General features: G+C 51.8%; 1 non-coding gene across 1 annotated transcript; it reads right to left on the bottom strand.

Moving 5' to 3' along the window:
• Nucleotides 1-785: 785 nt before the first annotated feature.
• Nucleotides 786-871, bottom strand: LOC120992667. The gene has a single exon (XR_005777061.1). It is a non-coding gene; the product is annotated as a small nucleolar RNA SNORD71 (small nucleolar RNA).
• Between the last annotated feature and the right edge of the window lie 5711 nt (nucleotides 872-6582).

Genomic DNA, 6582 nt, shown 5'->3' with positions numbered 1-6582 from the left:
TTACAGCGTTTATCTGAGGGGTTAGGTCATGTGACAGTTTTATAGAGCAGATCGTTACGGATGTGGCAATACCTAAAATGTATACTTTTTCTTATTTATTTAAGCTTTACACAATAATAGCATTTCTGAAACCCAAAAAAATGATGTTTTAGTGTCTCCATAGTCTGAGAGCCATAGATTTTTTATTTTTTAGGCGATTGTCTTAAATAGGGTATAATTTTTTGAGGGATGGGGTAACGGTTTGATTGGTACTATTTTGGGGGTCATAAGCCTTTTTAATCGCTTGCTGTTGCACTTTTTGTGATGTCAGGTGACAAAAATGCTTTTTTTTACACAGTTTTTTATATTTTTTTATGGTGTTTATCAGACGGTGTCTATCATGGATATATTTATAGAGACTGTCGTTACGGACGCGGTGATACCTAATATGTGTATTTTTTATTTTTTACATTTTTTATAGGAAAAAGCAATTTCTTTTTTTAATTTTACATTTTTATTTATTTATTTATTTTTACTTTTATTATTTTCACTTTTTTTTTTTTATCAAGTCCCTCTTGGATCTTGAAGATCCAGTCGGGCTGATGGCTGTACTATACTTTGCAATGCTCTTGCATTGCAAAGTATAATACAATCAGATGCCCTGTAGGTGGCAACAGCGGACGCTTTTGCAAAGCGTCCGGTTGCCATGGCAACCATCGGGCGCTGCAATCGCAGCGCAGCAGCCCTGATCGTGGAGAGAGGGAGCCCCCCTCTATTAACCCCATGGATGCCGCTGCCGAGGCATCTGTGGGGTTACAGCAGAGTGTCAGCATAGAGCTGACACTCTCTGCTGATGGCGGCGGCTCAGGAATGGAGCCGCCACCATCACACACAGCAGGGAGACCGCACGGCATGGGGGCAGCGCTGGAAAGGGGAGGGGTGTCACGGCCAGCATTGAGGGGGCAGGAGGAATGTATGGGGCGGGGAGGGGGCGGACCGCAGGAGGCAGGAGATAATCGCTTCAGCGGCAGGCGGACACAAGGGGGGGCTTGAAGGGGCACACATGGGGGGCACACATGGGGGTCACAGATCGGGGAGGGGGGGCACAAGGAAACATTACCTGATTTCAGGCTCTGATCTGCAGAGCGCAGATCAGAGCCTGAAACCGGGATTTTTTCACTGCCGCGATCCGATTGGTTAGTCTGCACAGACTAACCAATCGGATCGATTGTCGGCAAGGGGCTACTCTGATTGGTCCCTTGCCGGCATTACTGAACTGTATGCTGTCCGTGACAGCAGCAGGACGAGGCAGAAGCTTTAATCCAAGCGCTTTGCAGCGCTTGGATTAAAGAGCTGCCATGACTAGAGTTGAGCGATCACCTGGATGTTCGGGTTCGAGAAGTTCGGCCGAACTTCCCGGAAATGTTCGGGTTCGGGATCCGAACCCGATCCGAACTTCGTCCCGAACCCGAACCCCATTGAAGTCAATGGGGACCCGAACTTTTGGGCACTAAAAAGGCTGTAAAACAGCCCAGGAAAGAGCTAGAGGGCTGCAAAAGGCAGCAACATGTAGGTAAATCCCCTGCAAACAAATGTGGATAGGGAAATGAATTAAAATTAAAATTAAAAAAATAAAAATGAACCAATATCAATTGGACAGAGGTCCCATAGCAGAGAATCTGGCTTCACGTCAGCAGAGAATCAGTCTCTTCATGCCATAGCAAAGAATCTGGCTTCATATCTGCAGAGAATCAGTCTCTTCATGCCATAGCAGAGAATCTGGCTTCATGTCAGCGCAGAATCAGTCTTCATGTCATAGCAGAGAATCAGGCTTCACGTCACCCACCACTGGAACAGGCCACTGTCACACATTTAGGCCCAGGCACCCAGGCAGAGGAGAGGTCCCGTAACAGAGAATCTGGCCTTATGTCAGCGCAGAATCTGTCTTCATGTAATAGCAGAGAATCAGGCTTCATGTCACCCACCACTGGAACAGGCCACTGTCACACATTTAGGCCCCGGCACACAGACAGAGGAGAGCGGTCCCGTAACAGAGAATCTGGCCTTATGTCATCACAGAATCTGTCTTCATGTCATAGCAGAGAATCAGGCTTCACGTCACCCACCACTGGAACAGGCCACTGTCACACATTTAGGCCCAGGCACCCAGGCAGAGGAGAGAGGTCCCGTAACAGAGAATCTGGCCTTATGTCAGCGCAGAATCTGTATTCATGTCATAGCAGAGAATCAGGCTTCACGTCACCCACCACTGGAACAGGCCACTGTCACACATTTAGGCCCCGGCACCAAGACAGAGGAGAGCGGTCCCGTAACAGAGAATCTGGCCTTATGTCAGCGCAGAATCTGTCTTCATGTCATAGCAGAGAATCAGGCTTCACGTCACCCACCACTGGAACAGGCCACTGTCACACATTTAGGCCCAGGCACCCAGGCAGAGGAGAGAGGTCCCGTAACAGAGAATCTGGCCTTATGTCAGCGCAGAATCTGTATTCATGTCATAGCAGAGAATCAGGCTTCACGTCACCCATCACTGGAACAGGCCACTGTCACACATTTAGGCCCCGGCGCCCAGACAGAGGAGAGAGGTCCCGTAACAGAGAATCTGGCCTTATGTCAGCGCAGAATCTGTCTTCATGTCATAGCAGAGAATCAGGCTTCACGTCACCCACCACTGGAACAGGCCACTGTCACACATTTAGGCCCCGGCACCCAGACAGAGAAGAGCGGTCCCGTAACAGAGAATCTGGCCTTATGTCAGCGCAGAATCTGTATTCATGTCATAGCAGAGAATCAGGCTTCACGTCACCCACCACTGGAACAGGCCACTGTCACATATTTAGGCCCCGGCACCCAGACAGAGGACAGGTTCATTCAACTTTGCGTTGCCCCGCAATATAATGGTAAAATGAAATTCAAAATAGTATTGAATGAGGAAGTGCCCTGGAGTAGAATAATATATTGTTAAGGGGAGGTAGTTAATATCTAATCTGCACAAGGGATGGACAGGTCCTGTGGGATCCATGCCTGGTTCATTTTTATGAACGTCAGCTTGTCCACATTGGCTGTAGACAGGCGTCTGCGTTTGTCTGTAATGACGCCCCCTGCCGTGCTGAATACACGTTCAGACAAAACGCTGGCCGCCGGGCAGGCCAGCACCTCCAAGGCATAAAAGGCTAGCTCTGGCCACGTGGACAATTTGGAGACCCAGAAGTTGAATGGGGCCGAACCATCAGTCAGTACGTGGAGGGGTGTGCACAGGTACTGTTCCACCATGTTAGTGAAATGTTGCCTCCTGCTAACACGTTTCGTATCAGGTGGTGGTGCACTTAGCTGTGGCGTGTTGACAAAACTTTTCCACATCTCTGCCATGCTAACCCTGCCCTCAGAGGAGCTGGGCGTGACACAGCTGCGTTGGCGACCTCTTGCTCCTCCTCTGCCTTCGCCTTGGGCTTCCACTGGTTCCCCTGTGACATTTGGGAATGCTCTCAGTAGCGCGTCTACCAACGTGCGCTTGTACTCGCGCATCTTCCTATCACGCTCCAGTGTAGGAAGTAAGGTGGGCACATTGTCTTTGTACCGGGGATCCAGCAGAGTGGCAACCCAGTAGTCCGCACACGTTAAAATGTGGGCAACTCTGCTGTCGTTGCGCAGGCACTGCAGCATGTAGTCGCTCATGTGTGCCAGGCTGCCCAGAGGTAAGGACAAGCTGTCCTCTGTGGGAGGTGTATCGTCATCGTCCTGTGTTTCCCCCCAGCCACGCACCAGTGATGGGCCTGAGCTGCTTTAGGTGCCAGCCCGCTGTGAACATGCTTCATCCTCATCCTCCTCCACCTCCTCCTCATCCTCGTCCTCCTCGTCCTCCAGTAGTGGGCCCTGTCTGGCCACATTTGTACCTGGCCTCTGTTGTTGCAAAAAACCTCCCTCTGAGTCACTTCGAAGAGACTGGCCTGAAAGTGCTAAAAATGACCCCTCTTCCTCCTCTTCCTCCTGGGCCACCTCCTCTTCCAACATCGCCCTAAGTGTTTTCACAAGGAGACATAGAAGTGGTATTGTAACGCTGATAACGGCGTCATCGCCACTGGCCATGTTGGTGGAGTACTCGAAACAGCGCAACAGGGCACACAGGTCTCGCATGGAGGCCCAGTCATTGGTGGTGAAGTGGGTCTGATCCACAGTGCGACTGACCCGTGCGTGCTGCAGCTGAAACTCCACTATGGCCTGCTGCTGCTCGCACAGTCTGTCCAGCATATGCAAGGTGGAGTTCCACCTGGTGGGCACGTTGCATATGAGGCGGTGAGCGGGAAGGCCGAAGTTACGCTGTAGCGCAGACAGGCGAGCAGCGGCAGGGTGTGAACGCCGGAAGCGCGAACAGACGGCCCGCACTTTATGCAGCAGCTCTGACATGTCGGGGTAGTTGCGAATGAACTTCTGCACCACCAAATTCAGCACATGCGCCAGGCAAGGGATGTGCGTCAAACCGGCTAGTCCCAGAGCTGTAACGAGATTTCGCCCATTATCGCACACCACCAGGCCGGGCTTGAGGCTCACCGGCAGCAACCACTCATCGGTCTGTTGTTCTATACCCCGCCACAACTCCTGTGCGGTGTGGGGCCTGTCCCCCAAACATATGAGTTTCAGAATGGCCTGCTGACATTTACCCCGTGCTGTGCTGAAGTTGGTGGTGAAGGTGTGTGGCTGACTGGATGAGCAGGGGGAAGAAGAGGAGGAGGAAGCTGAGTAGGAGGAGGAGGAGACAGGAGGCAAAGAATGTTGCCCTGCGATCCTTGGCGGCGGAAGGACGTGCGCCAAACAGCTCTCCGCCTGGGGCCCAGCCGCCACTACATTTACCCAGTGTGCAGTTAGGGAGATATAGCGTCCCTGGCCGTGCTTAATGGTCCACGTATCTGTGGTTAGGTGGACCTTGCCACAGATGGCGTTGCGCAGTGCACACTTGATTTTATCGGACACTTGTTTGTGCAGGGAAGGCAAGGCTCTCTTGGAGAAGTAGTGGCGGCTGGGAACAACATACTGTGGGACAGCAAGTGACATGAGCTGTTTAAAGCTGCGTGTGTCCACCAGCCTAAATGACAGCATTTCATAGGCCAGTAGTTTAGAAATGCTGGCATTCAGGGCCAGGGATCGAGGGTGGCTAGCTGGGAATTTACGCTTTCTCTCAAATGTTTGTGAGATGGAGAGCTGAACGCTGCCGTGTGACATGGTTGAGATGCTTGGTGACGCAGGTGGTGGTGTTGGTGGTACATCCCATGTTTGCTGGGCGGCAGGTGCCAACGTTCCTCCAGAGGCGGAGGAAGAGGCCGAGGCGGCGGCAGCAGCAGCAGAAGAGGCCGAGGCGGCGGTAGCAGCAGAAGAGGCCGAGGCGGCAGCAGCAGAAGAGGTAGCAGGGGGAGCCTGAGTGACTTCCTTGTTTTTAAGGTGTTTACTCCACTGCAGTTCATGCTTTGCATGCAGGTGCCTGGTCATGCAGGTTGTGCTAAGGTTCAGAACGTTAATGCCTCGCTTCAGGCTCTGATGGCACAGCGTGCAAACCACTCGGGTCTTCTCGTCAGCACATTGTTTGAAGAAGTGCCATGCCAGGGAACTCCTTGAAGTTGCCTTTGGGGTGCTCGGTCCCAGATGGCGGTGGTCAGTAGCAGGCGGAGTCTCTTGGCGGCGGGTGTTCTGATTTTGCCCACTGCTCCCTCTTTTGCTACGCTGTTGGCTCGGTCTCACCACTGCCTCTTCCTCCGAACTGTGAAAGTCAGTGGCACGACCTTCATTCCATGTGGGGTCTAGGACCTCATCGTCCCCTGCATCGTCTTCCACCCAGTCTTGATCCCTGACCTCCTGTTCAGTCTGCACACTGCAGAAAGACGCAGCAGTTGGCACCTGTGTTTCGTCATCATCAGAGACGTGCTGAGGTGGTATTCCCATGTCCTCATCATCAGGAAAAATAAGTGGTTGTGCGTTAGTGCATTCTATCTCTTCCACCCCTGGGGAAGGGCTAGGTGGATGCCCTTGGGAAACCCTAGCAGCAGAGTCTTCAAACAGCATAAGAGACTGCTGCATAACTTGAGGCTCAGACAGTTTCCCTGATATGCATGGGGGTGAAGTGACAGACCGATGGGCTTGGTTTTCATGCGCCATCTGTGCGCTTTCTGCAGAAGACTGGGTGGGAGATAATGTGAACGTGCTGGATCCACTGTCGGCCACCCAATTGACTAATGCCTGTACCTGCTCAGGCCTTACCATCCTTAGAACGGCATTGGGCCCCACCAAATATCGCTGTAAATTCTGCTGGCTACTGGGACCTGAGGTAGTTGGTTCACTAGGACGTGTGGCTGTGGCAGAACGGCCACATCCTCTCCCAGCACCAGAGGGTCCACTAACACCACCACGACCATGTCCACGTCCGCGTTCCTTATTAGATGTTTTCCTCATTGTTCCCGTTCACCACAATTTTGAGAATGGCAAATTTGGGAATGCTTTTTCAACCCAGAAAAAAAAGTGTGCTTTTACGGTCACTACAAATAACTTGACCAGCTAAAACAGTGCAGATTTGGTTGAAATAGAGATGTGAGACCT

The sequence above is a fragment of the Bufo bufo genome, chromosome 2, assembly GCF_905171765.1.
Source record: "Bufo bufo chromosome 2, aBufBuf1.1, whole genome shotgun sequence".
Classification (NCBI taxonomy): domain Eukaryota; kingdom Metazoa; phylum Chordata; class Amphibia; order Anura; family Bufonidae; genus Bufo; species Bufo bufo.
This window is presented reverse-complemented; position numbering and strand designations above follow the sequence as displayed.